Source organism: Malaclemys terrapin, chromosome 10, assembly GCF_027887155.1.
Source record: "Malaclemys terrapin pileata isolate rMalTer1 chromosome 10, rMalTer1.hap1, whole genome shotgun sequence".
NCBI lineage: Eukaryota > Metazoa > Chordata > Testudines > Emydidae > Malaclemys > Malaclemys terrapin.
Genome location: NC_071514.1, coordinates 81990751 through 82011057, shown reverse-complemented (window position 1 = coordinate 82011057; position 20307 = coordinate 81990751). Strand labels below are relative to the sequence as shown.

The window sequence follows — 20307 nt, the reverse complement described above, 5'->3', positions numbered from 1 at the left end:
TCTTCTATGCAAAAGATCAAACCTGACATCTTGAGCCGAGCCGGTATGCAAATAGTGTTAACGAAAGGATGTGCTTGACTTCTGAAAGAGTGTTCTCTCTATGCATGCTGCTCCTCTGTAGCACTTCTTGGTTTTTCTGACCTAGTCCAAACACACTTGGCAAAAATAAGTTGCATGACTGATCAGTTTTTGCTCAAGATAAAATCTATTGTGACATTTGAAATGGCTCTCCATGCTGGCAGGAAATGTAGGGTTTCATTTTGCCTTGAACTGAGAGGCAGTGTCATCCAGTGGTTAGAGCAGGGGATGGGGAGTCAAGTTTTCTGGGTTCTTTTATTTGCTGTGTGAATTAGTTGGGTCTTTATTTAGAAGTTGGATGTTTTGACTATTAAGGAGTTAGCTTTATTACCAGGACAGCAAAGAGGTCTTTTTAAAATATTACTCATCCATTTTACCATCCCCTCCCCCAAGAGGATTTTGACACCCACGCTCAGAGTTAAGTTGGAGTGTGGTGGGGGGGGGGGGGAATTATTAATGAGTTTAGAGCGGTTGCTATGGGAACTTCTTGCTAATGAATCTCTGGGGTTTCCTTTCTGCCTTGTCAGAGCTGCTAAAGGCAGGCACTCCATGCCGGCAAGTTTCCTAGTAATAAGGTTTCCATGGTAACCAAAGTCACTAATACCCAGCCTGGCTCCTATGTCTCACCCACATATGGACAGATAAAACTCCTCGTTATGTTAGACGGGAAGATTCCTTTTATTTAGGTTGGATTTGGAGCTTAAAACACATCACACCCCCTTCCCCATGTAGGAGTTTGGAGACTTTTACCTCTCTTCCATTTTCCACAAAGAATCCCAGTCTTTCGCTCTCTCCCTAGTGTGGCACCTGAAGACCTATTGATGTGTTTTTGACACGGGCACCATTTACTGCCTACATCCGCACTTGTAACTTGGCTTCCCCCCCGCTCACCCCTCCTCATCTCTTCTCCATTGAGTCAGTGTTTCGTTCTACTGACAAGACGGCTCTGTGAGCACTATGGCTTTGGGTGGAAAGCCTAGGAAACATATGGGAATTTCCACTGAGTTCTCTGTGTCCGGCTCCACCTCGCAGAGCAGAGGAGCGGCCGGATAATTAGCCGCAAGGTAATTAATTCACTTCCCTGCGTTTTCAAAGGGCCCTATAACTAGCTCTGTGGCTACATTTCCCATCTGCGCTTCTTGGAGCTTTGAGTGGAATCTGTCTGATACAGGTGGAAGAGTCAAAATATGCCTTGAATTAACAGTGGGCCAAACCATTCTGGAGGAATATGGGGCCAGCTCCTCATCCTGGATAAACCAGCATAGCTCCATTGATTTCAGCCTGACCTCCCGGGAGGGTCCGGTATATGGGTTCTTCATTTCACACATGTGGGCTGACCCTGTGACTCCTAAGTTCACTATATTGAGCCTCCCTTTTTGTACTAGTGTCTCCTTATACATGCACAGGCCCCGTCTTTTTTTAAACCCACTTTTGCATGACAGATCAGGGCACTGGTTCCTAAATGGACAGGAAGCGCTAGGGTCTGATCCTGTGCGGTGATATGCACCTCTTAGAAGGTCCTGGGCCCCTTCAACTCCCATTGTCTTTGCCTGGAGACGAGGGCTCTCTACACCTTGGAAGTGTTCAGCGTCAAAGGACAGGGCACTTAGAATTGTGGGTATTATTTCGGTTTCAGACATTGGTAAACTGAGGCTTTGATTGGTTAAATGACACAGCAAGGTGCTGGCAGAATCATTAGCAAACCACGTATCGCCGGACCTCCAGTCGTCTGCTTCCACTGACTCCTGGTCTGAATTCAGCGCCAGATTCACCAGTAAACTCTGGGTGCTTTGTGCTGTTCCAGTAAAGAACAACTGGTTTAACTGGTCGAAATAAACAGGATTTTACAGCTGCTTTGGATTTTCAGTGGCTTCTGGTGAATATGGTCCACATTGTTTCTCCATGGACACAGACAGTAAAATTATGATAGGGTCATGGATAAATGAAACAGGTGCAAGTTGTCTGTATCCGTGAGGTTTCTCTTGCCATTCAGGGCACCCCGTATACAGCAGTGGTCTTGAGTTGTAGGAAGGATTACAACTTTGTTTCCAGAACTGAAGTCTTTTCTGATGCACCATATCCATGGGCGGGTAGCGTCTGTAACAAAGTCACAAGCGGGAAGACCCAAGTTCCTTTCTCATGGCTGACTTGTTATTCATAAGCGTTGCAGTATACAGATCCTGTGTCAACATCTAAAAATACATTGGGGGGGGAGCATATTGTATTGAGAGTCCACAAACTCCTACCGCCTGGTAAGTCTGAGTCCTCGTATAACAGATGGTTTCCGTATGGAACACAAAATCATGTGTCGAGTTCTTGCTTTTTATTTTTTTCCCAGTGTCCCCTTCTCCGATGCCTCGCTTGACTCCTGAAACCTTCCCGTTCCCCTTATGACATCAACTGAGAGAGAACTAAAGCAGCTGGGAGCTGTATGGAGAAGCGTTGGGAGCAGTGGAAGAAAACGAGCTGGCGAGGAGGAAAAGTCCCAACACTCTGGGCTCATCCTCCATTAATCGGACATCCCTTTACACCACTCTGGCAGCATAAAGGGGGACACAAGCCCCAGGAGAATCCCCTCTGTTCCACATGCTAGTACAGCAGTAAAAACCAGCCTTGCTCCCAGTTCCTGGGGCAGGGCAGAAGGAAGAGTTATGGGTGTGGGAGCGGAGTGGCCTGGGCCTACTGAGATATTGCTGTTTTCTGCTTCCCAGCACCCTGCTGTAGATATAGGAGCCAGTTGTTCAGATTGAGATTTGAACTCTACTTGCCTTGAGTTTTGGGGTGTGCTGATTTGGGGTTTTGTTTGGGCTCATTTCTCATCCAATCTAAACCTCTTCATGTTTGCCTGGCTGTGCTGTTGGAAACATTTGTAACTGTAAGGTGTCTAAACTCCTTGGGTTAGGGATTGTCTTTTTGTTCTGTGTTTGTACAGCCCCTAGCACAATGGGATCCTGCTCCATGCCTGGGGCTCTTAGGGGCTACCACAATGCAATTAATAATAATAATTAATAATAGGCTATCAGTACTTGCCTCAAGCATCCCACTCTGTTAGCAGATATTGATCCTGTTGGTAAAGGGTTATGTTGACTCACTGGGGTAGGTGGTTCATTTACCCCAATGGGATATAAGGGAAGTGGGTGTGGCTCTCTGACTATAGAGGATCCCATGTGTGGGCTGAGCAGTCCTGAAGGAGGATCTGTGGGAACTGTTGTGCCCAGAGAGAAGGTTTGCATTGAACTTTATTATCTTTATGGTTAATTCTTTTGTTAATGTTAAACCCCAGGAAAGGCACAAGTCTGGCATCTGCATTGTGTGTGGAATGTGCTTCAGAACAGATTTGGAAAGGCCACCTGCTCACACTGCCTTTGTCTCCGCTGTGCATTTCTGCAGTCTATTTTACTGTGTTGAACTTCCTCTAATTGAGAGAGGAAGTGACATTTGATTTATTTTCTATGCTGGGTTTCTGAAGCCTTTCCATCCTTATTGTCTGGTTCCTGCAGCATCATTTTCACAAGCCAGTTCCAATGTTGCTGGAGTCCTGCAAGGTTTCTTTTTGTTCTTGCTTTAGACAGCTCAAAACATTTTTTCCTTCCAGAGGAGGAAAATGTTGAAGCGGGGACAAAGATTTTAAGTGGACCAAATGGTATATTTCTCCCCGCTTCTTTGGGATTCAAAGACATCCCTGGCCTTTAGATGATCAACTAGCCTTCACTATTCAAAGAGTACTGTGGTGTTAAAACAACTCTGTGTGTGTGGGTGGATGGATGTGTGTGGGTGTGTACACATCAGACATTTTATAGGTGTCTTTGTGTGAATTGTATGCAAGTGGTATTGTTTTACTCTAGATAAAACAGTTTTCTTTATAACCCCCCTGTTTCATATGCTTTCAGCTTACCAATAAATAAATAAAATCCATATCTTGGCTGAAATTTTTCATGTTTTGGTCTCTGGCCAAAAAAAATGCAGTTTTTCTTAAATCTTTAACAACAATTGTTCAGTAGAAAATGAGGCACTTTCCCTCCTGTTTTCAAAATGGATAAATAAATAAAATGTGATCACACCCTCTTGGGGGTGTCTGTTAAACAAACAATCAAACAAACAACCGTTGCACTTTGACATGTCCCACTTGACACAGACGTAGTCCCCAAGGAAGAGTACTGTATGTCAGTTGAATAACTTTTTTGGGGAAATGGTTTTAAAATAAGATTTAGAATCATTTGAATTAGCTGGAGAGTTGCTTTGTTAGAGGTACTCTTAACAGGGGGCAAGGTAGGAGCAGGTGTGCCCTGGGGTGAGGTGAGGTCAGGATAGTTCTTCAGATGAAGCCAGAGGATGTCATCTGTTATGCAGTGAGCCTTACTCTGAAAACTGCCACTCTAACCCACTGATGCATGTGTGTTACAAGTCTCCTGCCAGTGTGTTACAATCCCAGCTAGGAGGCCCATTGTTTTGGCTACGTTTCCCCTCAGTTTGGATCCCTCCAATGTCTCCCTCTTCTCTATAACATCAAACATAGGCTAATTGTCTTCACTTTCACAGCTCTTTATGGTCAGTCCCCACTCAACTTATAGTTTCTCATGTGCTATCAAAATGTCAACTCCTGCCTCTGATCAGCCCCCGATGCCAGCTTCCATTGCCCGCTGGTTACATTTTCAAACAAGCCCCTTAATGTTTTCTCCCATGCTGCCCCTCACGCTTAGGAGGCGCTCCCTGAAAATATCTGAAAAGTGACCTCAGTCTCCTCCTTCAGATCCATCCTTAAACCTCTCTCTTTTGTGGTGATGCCTACTTGAAATCGGCCAGGCTACTGATGCACTGTTCCCACTGCTTATCACACTGCCCAGTATTGTCTCATTGTTTCTCTGGGCTCCCCTGTGGGCCTCTCTATATCCATCAAGACTGTAAACTCTTTGGGGCAGGGACTGTTTTTTCATTCTGGGTTTTTACAGTGCCTAGCACAGTTGGGACCTAACTCACAACATGCTACAGTAATACAAATAATACATAATATAATAATAAAGAATTAACTCTCTCTCTCAAGTTGTAGCAGCGCATGCTTTTAGCACTTGGAGTCACTCGTTCAATCCCTGGTCTGTTGGCCAAAATAGAAGCTGTCATGCTGGAAAGTCAATGGAGTCTTGAACCCTTGGAGCTGATGGGTCTTCTTTTCCCCTGCCATTTGTAAATGTGTTTTTTTCCTTTTCCCTTTTCTGAAAAACAACCCAGGAAGTTAAAAGAAGTAGCTGTTAATGCCTGTGTGTAACCGAGCAGGGCTAGAATGTGGGTCCTTCAGCACTTAAGGCCAGATTTTCAGAAGAGCTCAAAACTCTATTGTTCAGATGCTCAGCCCACTCAGTTAAGATTTTCAAAAGATTTCAACCAACCTGCTGAATTCTTTTGAAAATATGGCCGTTTATTTTGGTGCCTAAATGGAAGCTGAGAAGTTCTGAAAATCTGACCTTACTAGCATGTTTCTCTGCCTTTGAGCTAAAGGACTACTTGCGCTAGCTAGAACAATAATACTGTGGACCAGTCACTAAAGAGGGACAAAGACCAAACTATCCTAGTATGGGTTATATGTGTAGCATCTAACACCAGAAGGTTCCTGACCTAGTAGGGCTTTCGAGGTGCCATCGCAAATCAAATAATAACAAGGTTGCTCAGGTAAGCAATCAGATTAGAGAAAGGGAATGTTTTATGCATTACAATAGGAATTCATGGTCACATCTCATCCTAGACACATGTGTATGTAAGGTGGTAGGAAAAATGTTCTGTATTCATATGTGATTACCCAACTGAAGATAGTCATGATGCATGTACAGAAGGAGAAAAAGTTAAAGTTGTGCAGTCAGTCTTAACTTCCTTATATCTCATCTTCCATTTTTAACTATGTAATATTAATGGAGATATCCTATCTCTTAGAACTGGAAGGGACCTTGAAAGGTCATCGAGTCCAGCCCCCTGCCTTCACTAGTAGGACCAAGTACTGATTTTGCCCCAGATCCCTAAGTGGCCCCCTCAAGGATTGAACTCACAATCCTGGGTTTAGCAGGCCAATGCTCAAACCACTGAGCTATAAGCAATGAGACAGGCTTGTCTGCATTTAAAATACACACACACACCGTTACCATATAGTTCCTAAAAGAACGTATAAAGCACTTTTTTGTTTGTCAACTAATATTTATACACCTCTACCCCTATATAACATGAATTCAGATAGAACGCGGTAAAGCAGTGCTCCGGGTAGGTGGGGCTGCGCACTCCGGTGGATCAAAGCAAGTTCGATACAACGCGGTTTCACCTATAACGCGGTAAGATTTTTTGGCTCCTCAGGACAGCGTTATATCGAGGTAGAGGCGTATATATGTTAATTCACAGAATCGTAGGACTGGACGGGATCTGTATTAGTAGAGAATGTAGTAGTCTGCAAATTTATGTAGCTGGCGTATAATAGCAAGCTTAGTAATTAACTCTAGAGTCATTTTCAAGCAACACCATCTTTATACAGACTGTAGATTTGTGTTTAATACAAACTTTCTGGTAACAATGGTAAACAAAGTGCATTTCTTTAATAGGCAGTGTGCTTCTGTAGATGTTATAATTACCTTGCCTCTTCTGTCCTATACAGAGAGCCAGCAAAGGCCAGAGCCATGAACACATGCAATGCACGCTCATTAAGATAGGTCACCTCTTGTTCTGAGGCCGAGATGTACGGTATTATTTTGTGTGTCAGCCTTATGGCTGGTCCAAACTTTTCCACATAAAAAACATTTTTGATGGAAAATTGAGGGGGTTGATTGAACAAATTTTTCATGGAGAGTGTCTGCGTCCCATGGAAAAAATTGACTTTTTGTTAAAGAAACAAGCACCGAAAAGTTTTTGTCCAAAAGCCAACACATTTTGGTTTTTGTTGGGAAACTTCGTGGTTTTCAGGGCAAAATTTTCCATGGCAGGCAGGGGAAAACAACCAGCGATAGTAAATATTCAGTTCCCTCAAAAATGTAAAAATCAAGAGCTTTCTCAATTCAGTGTTACTGTTTATGAACAGGAAAGCAGCATCAGGTGAAGTTTAATCATGGGGGAGAAATGGGGTCAGTCAAGAGGATCCAATAATGAGACTGTAATGTGGCTCTCTCCCCCTCCTGCCCCGTATGATCAATACACCTGGGGGAAAATCTCAACAACACCAGCACTCTCTCATTGCCAAATCACAGAAGGATGTGTAATAGATTATTAGCTTCTCAGAGGGCTGGCAGTTGATCTACACCATGCCAGCTATAGCATAGCCATCAGCACTGATTGTAAACTGTTTACCAGCAGAGAAGCAGAATACCTAAGAACAGCTTCTGCTATTGCTGGCATAATGTACCGTGAAATCCATCAAACTGTATATTGTTTCACTGGGCAGCGTTTACAGATTGGTTAGAAAGCCAAGCCACCTCTAATCATGGAGTTTGGGTACGATAATATTTTCCCCTTCTATAGCAGCTCTGATCGGAGGATCTTGTAGCACTTTACAGACCTTAAGTATCAGACCTGATGTGCTGCAGGTATTATCCCCATTTTACAGATGGGATGGACTGAGTTACAGAGAAGTTAAGTAACTTACCCACAGTGAAACAATGGCAGTGCTAGAAATAGAACACAAGAGTCCAGAATCCTGGCTCTGCGATCTAAACTTTAGACTACAGCAACACCAGTGTAGCATAGCAATTCTCAAAGGACCCCTCATTTGCTGTGGTTTAGTTTAGTGAGAAGACATGAAATAATAATAATACCTGTCTCTTATATAGCACTCCTCATCAGCAGATCTCAAAGTGCTTTACTATCCTTAATGTATTTATCCTCACAACACCTTTGTGAGGCAGAGCAGGGCTAGGCTGTTATCCCCCTCTTACAGCTGGGGAGCTGAGACACAGAGAAGCTAAGTGACTCACCCAAGGTCACACGGGAAGTCTGTGGCGGGGCAGGGAATTGAAGTCTCCCATTCTCTGCTGGGTTAGAGAGACCAGGCCCTGTGACAATTTGGCAAGCAGTGCCAAATGTGAGAGAGACTGTGGAGGGTGCTGGCTTGTTGAGCTAAGAACAGGAAACTTGTGTCTAAGGGGACTGCGGAGGAACTGGCATGGCTGCTTTTTTCCCTCCCGTCAAGTCACTTTGTTGTTCTCCCCTTCACAATTTACATGAGGCTGTTTATCCTTGAAGATATCGCTTGGCTCATGTCGATTCTTTGAAGTACCAAAAATCTAATCCAATCTCATTGTTAAACAGATGTCAGGTTATTACGGGAGTCATCTCATCTGCTCTAATGTTCCTAATGAATACAACGCATTGGAAGAGATAAGAATCAGATTGGTAGCTCTCAAAACTGTCCCCAAACAAAACCTTCTGGCTTGCAATGAGAGTAGCGTATGTGATTGCTCTCTTTGCTGCACCAGACTTTGCCTTCAGTGTTTCCGCACGCTATCAGATATAGGCAATGACAGCTGTATATTCTTAATGAATGGGCTGGGCCACTGTTGACTGGCTCTCCATCTGTCTTCCCAACCACCCTTGTTCAATGTTGTCCTTTAAGGTGATTTTTGTTGTTGTTCCTTGGAGCTACCCCATGCCACAAATCCCATTCAAAAACTCCTCCTTTTCCCCCCTTTTGTCTTGTGTGATAAATATTTCATCAAAGGCTGGTTTTCTGCTCTCTCGAGGTGCTTTTCAGTGCAGTTTGTACAGTGGCTCTAAATTTATCATTTAGATTTGGAACCAATAGGGGAGTTAATGATCTTTCTCAAAGTAGCTTGGAGGTGGGTCCATCAGAGTATACAGTAGCTTTCCCAGACCGGTAGAGAGGTGGCAAGTAAGTCCTAGAATCGCTTAATTGGGTAAAAGGTAATTTGGAGTCACGGTGCAGTGTTTTGATCTACAACATTCCTCCTCAGTAGATGCCTTGCTTTTCTAAGGGGCTTATTTTGAAATATACGCCTTTGCTAGTGAGCTTGGAATGTTTTGATTCTTAATTTAGAATGTTTATCTCAAGGGGTTCTAAAGTTCCAAGTATGAAAGATACAAAGACTTTTTTCCCCCCTTTTCCCAGCAGCCTGTCTTTTCTGCAGCAGTAATCCATGCTACGCACTGTAATGTTATCGCTGGGGCACCCATCTGCACTGAATTATTTTACACCATTCACGACAGGCTAACGTTGTTCTTCCCATACCATAAACCTATTTGATAAATGCCTATTTCTTTCTCTGTGGAAGAGCCTTCCACTGTATCGCTCCTGCAGCAAACGAGCTCCTTTAAAGATGCCCAAGCCAAAATGATGTTCCACTGGTGTAAATCTAGAGCAGAGTTGAACCTACTAGGCCTCATGGGTGCAGGGATTGCAAAAGGCACCCTGCAGCATCATTAATTTCGGAAGGCGGGCAGCTTTAAAATCCAATCAGGATCCATAAAAGCCTTGTCAATGGAGCCTCCCTGGGAGATTAGGAGTGCCTCTCCTGTCTCCCCCATTCCTGGGCCAGAACCATTCATTTTGGGGGACGCACCAGCTAGGCCAGCCCCCCCCCTCTGTGGAGCCAGGGATTGAGGGCAGTTGGCACCCCTGTAGCCCCACTCCAGGGTGGATTCACTACCTCCAGGGAACGGCAGTCTGGGTTGCACTGGCTTAGACCGATCCGATGAGTCAATCTGGCCCAAAGGAATCACTCCAGATTTACACCAGCATAGCTGGGAGCCAGATTCTTCTCTAAAGGACTCCTAGGGAAAAGCACCCAACACTACAGTTTGTGAATGATCTTCTGCATTTCTCAACCATTTCCATCAGGTATCTCACCATCCCAGCTAGCAATACATCTGGGACAAGCCTGCATTGGCAGGGTATAGACTCTACAGAGCCCTTTCCCCATCTCCAGTTTGGTGGGGTAGGTTTAACTCCCTTGTTCCTGCCCCCGCATTGAAACCTGCTGTGACACTCGCCAGTCTTTGAAATCCAGCACCTGAGTCCATCCCCTAATGTCCAGAGAAAAGTAGGAAAACAGGACTACAGTTTGATTTTAGCTTCCTGATGGGGTTATTCAGAATGGCCTGATCCTGCTTTCCTTGCACAAACTGCTTCCATTGGTTTGGGGTGTCGTTGACATCCGTGGCCGCTCTGGGTGCATGAGAAGTGCAGCATGGATTTATCAAATACAAAATACCTTTCCCCAACGTGATAGCTTTCTTTGATAGGATAACGAGCCTTGTGGATAAGGGTGAAGCGGTGGATGTGGTATACCTAGACTTTAGTAAGGCATTTGATACGGTCTCGCATGATATTCTTATTGATAAACTAGGCAAATACAAATTAGATGGGGCTACTATAAGGTGGGTGCATAACTGGCTGGATAATCGTACTCAGAGAGTTGTTATTAATGGTTCCCAATCCTGCTGGAAAGGCGTAACGAGTGGGGTACCGCAGGGGTCTGTTTTGGGACCGGCTCTGTTCAATATCTTCATCAACGACTTAGATATTGGCATAGAAAGTACGCTTATTAAGTTTGCGGATGATACCAAACTGGGAGGGATTGCAACTACTTTGGAGGACAGGGTCATAATTCAAAATGATCTGGACAAATTGGAGAAATGGTCTGAGTTAAACAGGATGAAGTTTAACAAAGACAAATGCAAAGTGCTCCACTTAGGAAGGAAAAATCAATTTCACACATACAGAATGGGAAAAGACTGTCTAGGAAGGAGTACGGCAGAAAGGGATCTAGGGGTTATAGTGGACCACAAGCTAAATATGAGTCAACAGTGTGATGCTGTTGCAAAAAAAGCAAACATGATTCTGGGATGCATTAACAGGTGTGTTGTGAGCAAGACACGAGAAGTCATTCTTCCGCTCTACTCTGCTCTGGTTAGGCCTCAGCTGGAGTATTGTGTCCAGTTCTGGGCGCCGCATTTTAAAAAAGATGTGGAGAAACTGGAAAGGGTCCAAAGAAGAGCAACAAGAATGATTAAAGGTCTTGAGAACATGACCTATGAAGGAAGGCTGAAAGAATTGGGTTTGTTTAGTTTGGAAAAGAGAAGACTGAGAGGGGACATGATAGCAGTTTTCAGGTATATAAAAGGGTGTCATAAGGAGGAGGGAGAGAACTTGTTCACCTTAGCCTCTAAGGATAGAACCAGAAACAATGGGTTTAAACTGCAGCAAGGGAGGTCTAGATTGGACATTAGGAAAAAGTTCCTAACTGTCAGGGTGGTTAAACACTGGAACAAATTGCCTAGGGAGGTTGTGGAATCTCCGTCTCTGGAGATATTTAAGAGTAGGTTAGATAAATGTCTATTAGGGATGGTCTAGGCAGTATTTGGTCCTGCCATGCGGGCAGGGGACTGGACTCGATGACCTCTCGAGGTCCCTTCCAGTCCTATAATCTATGAATCTATGAATCTATAAACGTTTCTGCCTCCCTTAGCCATATTGATTAACACCTGATTTAATGGAGTTAACTGTTATTCTACAGGGCTACTGAAGGTCACAGATTAGACCATAGGCATGAAATCCTGACCCCATTGAAATCAATAGGAATTTTGCCATTGACTTCAGTGACACTGGGATTTCTACACCAATGGGCTTGATCTCTTCTCACTTGCACTGTGGTAAATCAAGAGTAATGCCACTGATGTCAAGAGAATTATGTTACTATAAGTGAGAGGACAGTGAGGCCCAGATTTCTTTATCTTGGCAGAGGGTGGGGGGAGTTTTTTATTCCTGACTCCTTCTCTTATCACTTAAGTAAAACCCCCAAATTCTGCTAAATTAAAAGAGAATTCATATATTTCAGTTAGATCAAAGCCAGACTATTATTAAATACTTCAATGGTAAGAAATAGTCATTTCTGCAGCAAGATGTTAAATGGTCATCTTATGATAAGTGCCACCTGTTATGAATTTAATTAGAAAACATGTAGTCTAATAATCTTTGACCAGTCTTTAGTCTAATACTGGACCACGATTCCTGTTGCTATGCCAACCCAATTTTTTTAACCTCTCGGATGTCATTTTTGATCACATCATTTTGAAAGGAGATTTTATTTTTTTTTAGGAATCCAGGCTACTCTGATCGGAGTGCAGGCTTTTAAGCTAATAGAGTTTGCACAGTTCTTGAAAAGCCCCTCTGCATTTCCATCTGCCCTCTGAAGAAAGTCACAGCGTGGTGAATGGAGGACATCAGAAATAATGAAGACAAATGCTGTAAAATCACAGCAGAAACAAACAAGCTTCCAGTCTCTGTTTCTTCCTATGAATACACCTTTCCTGCAAATTTCAGTCTTGAAACCCTGAAAGACCTTGAGCTGTCTGCTCAGGTTAGTTTTGTGATATGTGATTATATAACAATGCTGCAAAGACAGTCAACATAGAGATTTCAGTGTGTGCCTTTGTTATTAAGGCCAGCTCTTTAGGTACAAAAGAAAGAACCCCTTGAATTGCGGAACCAGGAAATGATAGACAATACTAACGCAGAACTCGAATAGTGTGTTCTTGATTCAAGTCAGCCTTTGGGAGAATCTCTCTCTTCCGACATAATAGTCTGAATTTCAGGTGGCAATTTATTTTTAATTAGAATTTTCAGTGCAAAACACACAAAGCTTGGATTTCCTAATGAAATCTTATTAAGCCAAAACAGTTGTCTTACAGCAATTTGGTATTGCTCCGAATGATAGCTCAAACCCATCTGAAATGCTAGACGTGGCAGTTCTCTGTGTAAAGGACATGTGAAGTAGAGTAACTATGGGGTGGTTTGATAAAAGGTGCCTTTATAGATTAATTTTAAATCCGCAGCACAGCTATTATAACCTATAGGTACAAGTCCTGACGTCTTCACTTAGTTCTTACAAGTTTTGTCTGAGTATTATATGTTTCATTCAATAATTTTGAATTTATAGAGTATCCCTTAGGATCGCTGCGTGCTTCGCAAAAGATAGATTTGCCCATCAGTGAAATGCAGCCACCTCTAGGGTGAAGCACAGCATCCTTTTAACAGCACACAGTCCCGCACATTAATTTCAGGCAAGAAGTGAAGAATATTGCATCCAATTGAACCCACCTGGGGAAGCCGGTAGCTGAGGTTACTTATGTTGGAATTTGGGCCGAACACTGGGGAGGACACCCCTACTCTTGTGAAAAAAGGAGTGTGAGGTCTTCATCAGGACATCTCTTTGCCTAACACTATGCCAGGGCATTAGTTCTGCTCTGACTTAGGGCCAGATCCTGCTTCAGCTGAAGCCAGTGGTAAAACTCCTCTTGATTTCAGTGGAGCAGGATCAGACCCTTCAAAGGGCTGTCTTTTAAATCGCCAGCACTACATCCTTCAGTATCTCCATTTCCCCTCTGAAGTCTCCCATTCCAGCACGGTCCCAGCCTTGAGACAGTAGCAGCGTCAGAAGGATTCCTCCCTTGCTGCAGGCAGTAGAAAACATGACATTAATATGCATGTGGTACAGTGTCAATGCTAATGATTTTTTATTTTAATGTGAAGTGCTCACACGCACCCATTTCAGATGGAAATGTTCTAACTTTATTATAAATATATATAAATGCACCAACGTAATGCATGGAGATTCCATTTTAGGTCTGTTCTTGTGATTTTTTTTTTTTTAATGTCACCTTGATGGAATTATTGCTTTGGGTTTCGTAGCTGCTTGTCAGTTGTTCTGTCTAGACAGCCAGAGAAAGGGAATAAGCTATAGAGTACATAAAAGAATTATAGCTGTGCTACAGTGATTTATAAAGAAATAATTCATCGATTACTTTTGGGTGATGCTCCCATGTTTTACAGTGTCCTCTGAATCCCTGGATGGGATCAGCTCAATGTTAGATTTGAGTTCCTTTTAAATAAGGTTTGGATTAAGTGGCTGAGTCTTCTGTAGCACCTTCAGCCACGCCCACCCCTTCCCCCACCCAAATTCAGAGATTGGACTGGCATATTATTCAGGCATGGGATTTTTAAAAAGCACCTAAATCCATTGAAAGTCCATAGGAGTTAGGCACCTCACTCACTTAGCACTTTTGCAACTCTCACTCAAGCTCTCTTTTACACCTGTGTTACAATCTCTCTCTATCTTTCTGCCTCAGTTCTGTTGGCACCAGCCATCTCAGTACAAAACAATGCTAACTGACCAGTGCGCCTTTCACCCTTCCCGTCAGCAGTTCATTCTGTGTAAAACAATTAGCATTGTTGCGTCATCTTCGATAACAAGACAGAGTTGTTGTGTTACAGGAACCCGGTCACCTCAAAGACCTTTATTTCCATCTGAATCATTTGTATTCACTATTGTTACAAGCAACTCCTGAGATGACAATAGATGAAGGGGTTTAGAGGGGGGGGAATACCTGTTTGTTCACTTTCTGCATTTATTATTATTATTATTTATTCAGACATTTGGCATCTCTCTGTGTATGGTCAGTTTCAGTGTTTTGCTGTGTCCATTACACATCCTGTTTCACGCGTTAATTACAATGATGACATCGCTTTCATGCTTTGGATTAGGGGAGCTCCCATACCTGCTTCTCCCCAGTCCCTGCAAGAGGGTGCTTACCAGTAGCGCCGAGGGAAGGAGGTTGGTCTGAGCTGTTTTGTGGTTGTTCTCCGGCCCACCTGAAAGACCCTTCTAAACGTCGTCTTTCTTTTGTGTGTGCCAAATAAATTAAATAATTTGTAAAAAGGAACTGGGAAAAAATCAGAACATAGGCCCTGATCCTCAAAAGTATTTAGGTGCCTATTGTCGGGGATGGCATGACGGGGATGGTAGGCAGTCAGGCCGAATGGTCAGAGCAAAAGGGGTGATCAGGTCTGTAAGCTGGAGTGGAGTGAAGAGAATCAGAGCTATGGGACACCCGGGGGCGGAGTCGAGAGCAGAGCTGAATGTCAGAACCAGGGATAAGAAGCCACATGCCACGGCCCTGGGTGAGCCGGAGGCATGGTTGGGAAGTGGAGCTGCAGGCCAGGGGTGTCAAGGCTGGGAAGAGCGAGCGCAAGAGCTGGCTGTCCAGGAGCAGGTACAGGATCAAGCGCGGGTGCGGCGTGGAACCCATCGAGCAGCTGGCCGGGTTGCCAGAAAACCGCCCAGCTGGTGAGCTCTGGCTGCTGCTGGATTAAGTAGTAGCTTAGTTCTGCCCTCGCGCCCGTCAGGAAGTGCAGTCATTCAGGCAGCCCCTGCCAGGGTCAGCTACACCCCTGGTGTTGCTAGGAGACTGACCCGGCTGCCGCTGGCTCCCTGATTTCAGTGGGTGCCTAAATGCCGTTTGAGGATCTGGCCCTGACTATTTAAAGGGCATGCTACCAAAAAATCTTTTTTTTTTTAGACAAACTAGGAAAGAAAAACAAAAACTCGAATTGGCAGAGTCCTTTTAAAATGCAAGGCCGTGCGACAGTCAGGTGTCCATGAATCATAAACACTAGCAATGGAAAAGACTGCGTATGAGGAGCAATGGGCTTTAGCCTTTAGAGCAGTGAACCAGGAGTCAGAAGACCTGAGTTTTCATCCTACTGCTGCCACAGACTTGCTGTATGATCTTGAGCAAGTCACTTACTAAACCTCTCTATACTTCAGCTCCCCATCCATTAAAGTACTTTGAGATCTTCAGATACAAAGTATTAATAATTAGGATGATCATTGTTAAATTTGGCCGTCTCCAAATGGACCAGTGCAAGACTACCCCCTCTGCTGCGTGATTATCTACGCTGCTTACTTAGACCTAGCATCTTATCTGGGCAGTGCACAGATCCTATGAGAAACTATTTGAAAGCTCAGAGCCCTCCTGAAGCAGCAATGACCCGCTGGAGGAGAATGAGAGACTGGGGGTACGTCTTCACTACCAGCGGATCGGCGGGTAGTGATCGATCTATTGGGGATCGATTTATCGCGTCTAGTGTACACGCGATAAATCGATCCCCGATCGCTCTGCCGTCGACTCCGGAACTCCACCACGGCGAGAGGTGGAAGCGGAGTCGATGGGGGAGCTGCGGCCGTCGATCCCGCACCATGAGGATGGGAGGTAAGTCGAACTAAGATACATCGACCTCAGCTACGCTATTCTCATAGCTGAAGTTGCATATCTTAGGTTGATCCCCCACCCCCCACTGTAGACCAGGCCTTTGATAAGATAAGAGTTGCCACAGGAGAGTGAATGACACTTGAAGAGCTGAAAGTGGTGGTGAAGGAGCCGAGGCTGGAAAGAGTTGACAGGCAGTGCAAGACCGTCAGGCATCAGGAGTGGTGAGGGATGAGATGGTGGTGAGATGCAGCTGGGCACAGATGAAAGGCAGCGGGCTGAATGGAGCCAACCAGCGGCGGTAGTGGGGGCTAAACATCCTGCCGTGGAAGTTGAGTGACGCTGGTCCAAGGCGCAGGGATGCTAGAAAGGGAACTGGAGTGGGAAGTGTAAGAAGCCAAAATCCCAAGCATGGCTTCTGCAGCAGGAGGGATGGGGAGTCTCTCTGCAAAGAGACAAGTTGCACGCCAGGCTGATTAGTCCTGGGGAAAAAGAGCAGGCGACCCGCACCTGCTTTGGGAGTTAGGAATCTGAAGCTGTTAAAGGAACAGAACTCATGCAGTTGTTTATGGTTTTTGCTGAAGCCGCAAGGATTAATCCATAGTGGGTGGATGGTCCTGAAGTTAAAGCACTGGGCTTGAAAGCAGTGGATTGGAGTTCAATTCCCAGCTTTCCCTCAGACGCCCTGTGTGACCTTGGGCAAGTTGCTTAAACTCGCTTTTCCTTATCTCTAAAATGGGGATGATGTGTGGTTTCCCACACACGTCCTTTATGTGGACTGATGGAAGGTGTGGTAGTATATGTCTGTACAGCATCTAACACAACTGGGTTTGGATCTCCGCGGATGTTGTAATACAAATAATAGGGACACTAGTTGGAAGCAGAAATACTCACTCTGTCACAGAAGAAGATACCTGATGTATTCAAATGGTATGAGCACAAGATGGATTTCCCCTCTCACCTTTACAAAGACCACCACCCCCAGCTGGAAAGATCAATGCATTCAGCCATTGAAACACAAAATAGACTTATTGCATCATCAGAACAGCCACCTGGATTAATCAGTGATTTTTGCACTACTGAGCAACTTCTGACAACCGATTAACAGGTTTGTGGTGTCAGGTCAGGGCCAGCGCTTCCATTTAGGTGACCTAGGTGGTCGCCTAGGGCACCAGAATTTGGGGGGGGGGCGGCAATTCGGCGGCGGGGGGTCCTTCCATGCTCTGGGTCTTCGGCAGCAATTCTGCGGTGGGTCCTTCACTCACTCCGGGACCCGCCGCCGAACTGCCCCGAAGACTGGGAGCGCAGAAGGACCCCCCCCGCTGCAGAATTGCCAACGACGACCGGGAGCGCGGAAGGACCCCCGCCTAGGGTGCCAAAAACCCTGACGCCGCTCCTGTGTCAGGTACATAGAATTTCTGCATTTGAGGTGAAACCCATTAGAAACCCTCCTGATGTAAATACTTAAGGATAGATTTTTTAAATCAGATTTGCACCAAGAACATCCAAAATGATCCATATACTGACTGCAGCTTTGAAAAGTCTTTCTGGAGGTGAGGTGGAACGGGGGACCCATTAGCAGTACTCCCAAAAGCAAAGAGTACCTGTTCTCTCTGGTAGCTTGTCCCTAAAAATGTAGGGCTTCAGAGCAGGGCTAGATTTTGAGAGAATGCCAATAAACAGCTCAAGTCCCATGCTAATCGGAAGCAGAACCTGGGTTCCCCAAGGTCTAATCTCCAAAAAACAGGTTGTGATAGACTCACTCATACTGATTTGCATCTTACGTCATATGAAATCCCATTGAATCAATAGCACTATTCATGGAGTGAGTTATTACCAATCTGGCCTCAAACCACTTAGAAGTTTCAGTTCATGTTCCTAGATTGAAAATGTATTTCATTTGTGGGTCAACAAGATGGCCCAGGTCAATTTTGGTAAAAATAGTCCAGCTCTCACTGATCATTCAATGAAACAACCTCCTGTCAAAACATTTGAAATGAGTCCGAGCTCTGATCATTTCTCCCCAAATGTGGAAAATGAAAAGAATAAAGGTCTTTGCCTGTTTTTGTCAGAATATTGAAATTCTTCAGGCTTGTATGCATTTAATTTCAAAATTAATAGCATTGATTTGGTGAAATGAAAGATGTTTATTCCTTGATGAGGCAAACATGTTAATGGACTTCATAAATTGATTTTTGTATTATACTTTCTCTAATCAAACAAAAGTGTCTAGAAAACACTGTAATAAATTCTGTCCAGCCAGACAGTGGCACACATTCATTTGTGCTAGACCCTAACATGTTATTAAATACGAGAAAGAAATCATTAAACTGCTATTAATAAAAAATTGTTCTTGAATTGTAACTTCAATGAAACCTCCTTCCCCAGTAAAATCAAGGGTTGTGGGGTTTTTTGGGGGGTGGGGGAGGGGGAGTAACAGCATGTTTTCAGCTGAAATATTGCAGCATTGTGCTGGGACATGAGATCTAGAAAGTGAAACTGAAGCTCTTTATTAATTATTATTATTGATTATTATCTAAATTGTAATTGATTAGTTTATTTTTATTAATCATAATCAGTGGAATGGAAAAAGGAAAGTGCAAAAATGATGAACGGTGTGTTTGATTTTTTGTATGCATGCGAGACATGGACCCTTACAGCAGAACTTGAATGGAAAATACAGGCCATAGAGATGAGATACTTCAGTAAAATCCTGGGCATCTCCTACTTTGATAATGTCACTAATGAAGAGATCCACAACATCATCACCAACATGCTGGGTCATACGAAGACCTTCTGACGACCGTGAAGAAGCACAAGCTGAAGTGGTACGGCCATGTAACAAGATCATCTGCCCTATCCAAGATCATCCTCCAAGGGACAGTACAAGGGAAGAGAAGAAGAGGTAGACAGATGAAGAGATGAATTGACAACATAAAAGAGTGGACAGGAATGGACTTCGCGGAGACTCAAGCACTGACATTCGTCAGGGGTGGAGACAATTGGTTGATTGCTCATCAGTGATGGTGCCCCAACGACCAATGTGGTTAGGGGAGTGATGATGATGATGGTGATGATGTTGGATTTAAAGTTCTTTTAGTCGTAATATTCCCAGATGTGACTTGTAAATGTGTTTACAGCACTTGAAAATCATGAGTCAGACCCCCAAAATCATGAGATTAGTTTAACAATCATGAGATTAAAACACCCCACCAATATGGGGGTCTTATTATTTGGTTTCTGATTTCTAAGCCTATGGGATGCAATCAGATCACATTTTCAGGCTTTTCCTCTATAACTATGAGGACTAAAAATTTAAAAGAAAGAGAGAAAAGAAAAGAAACTTTCCAGAAGCTGGGTGTCACAAGCTGGCTGGCCCTTTAAGGCTAACCACGCTCAGCGTGGCCTGTGACTAGATCTATTCTTACAGCCAGCTGTGATGGAGACTTAATTATATTGTCTCACCCCAGCTGAGGAGGATCAGAGAGAGGACCACTTAACCAGAGCTGTGAGCTCAGTCAAGGGCAAGAAGCCCCGGAGAGCAGAGTCAGGCAAGTTCCCGCTCTCTAGGACTGGTCTGGTGAAAGGCAGCTGGAGAGAACCAGGGGGAGCAGGGCAGGTAGCTGTGGGTGGCCTGAGATAGGACTTATAGATAGGAGCAAGTTTCCCAAGAAAAGCTGCTGGAGTCTCCAGGGAGGGGAGCTAGTGGGGAAGCTCTGAGAAGGATCTGTGGGGAGAGGCACAAATAGCCCAAGAAGGGTAAAAGCAGGATTTGTTGTGGGATGTTTAGTTTGACTACTTGGACTTGTTACCCCAGAAGGGGACTGAACCGATCTTAGATGTGATCAGGCCGGAAGGCCAGGACACGGAAGATGAAGACAGAGACAAGCCATCATCAGGCTAAGGAAGTGACCACCAGCAGAAGCAAGAGCCAAGGAACCCTGCAACGCCATGACCGGACACAAGGAGGTGCTACGGCAGGGAGGGCAAGGGTTAACATCAAAAATGGTCAGACGTGATAAAATCGTGACCGGTGGCAGTGCCTGCTGTGATTTGTTGAAATCTCAGCCCATTGCAAGCAGGTACTGATCCTGCTGGAAAAAATATTCCATGTGTTTTGCTGATTCATTCTTGAAGGTGGCTCATTACTCCACCTGGATGTAAAGGAAGCGGGATTGTTATTTTAGAGAGAGGATCTAGGGT

At 44.4% G+C, this 20307-nt stretch overlaps 1 long non-coding RNA gene across 1 annotated transcript in view; it reads left to right on the top strand.

The window, feature by feature from the left end:
- Window positions 1-3933, top strand: part of LOC128844779 (uncharacterized) — a 46187-nt gene extending 42254 nt beyond the window's left edge. Inside the window, exon 3 of the long non-coding RNA XR_008446535.1 lies at window positions 2417-3933. This is a non-coding gene — a long non-coding RNA (uncharacterized LOC128844779). The remainder of the gene's footprint in view (window positions 1-2416) is intronic.
- The last annotated feature ends 16374 nt before the right edge of the window (window positions 3934-20307 follow it).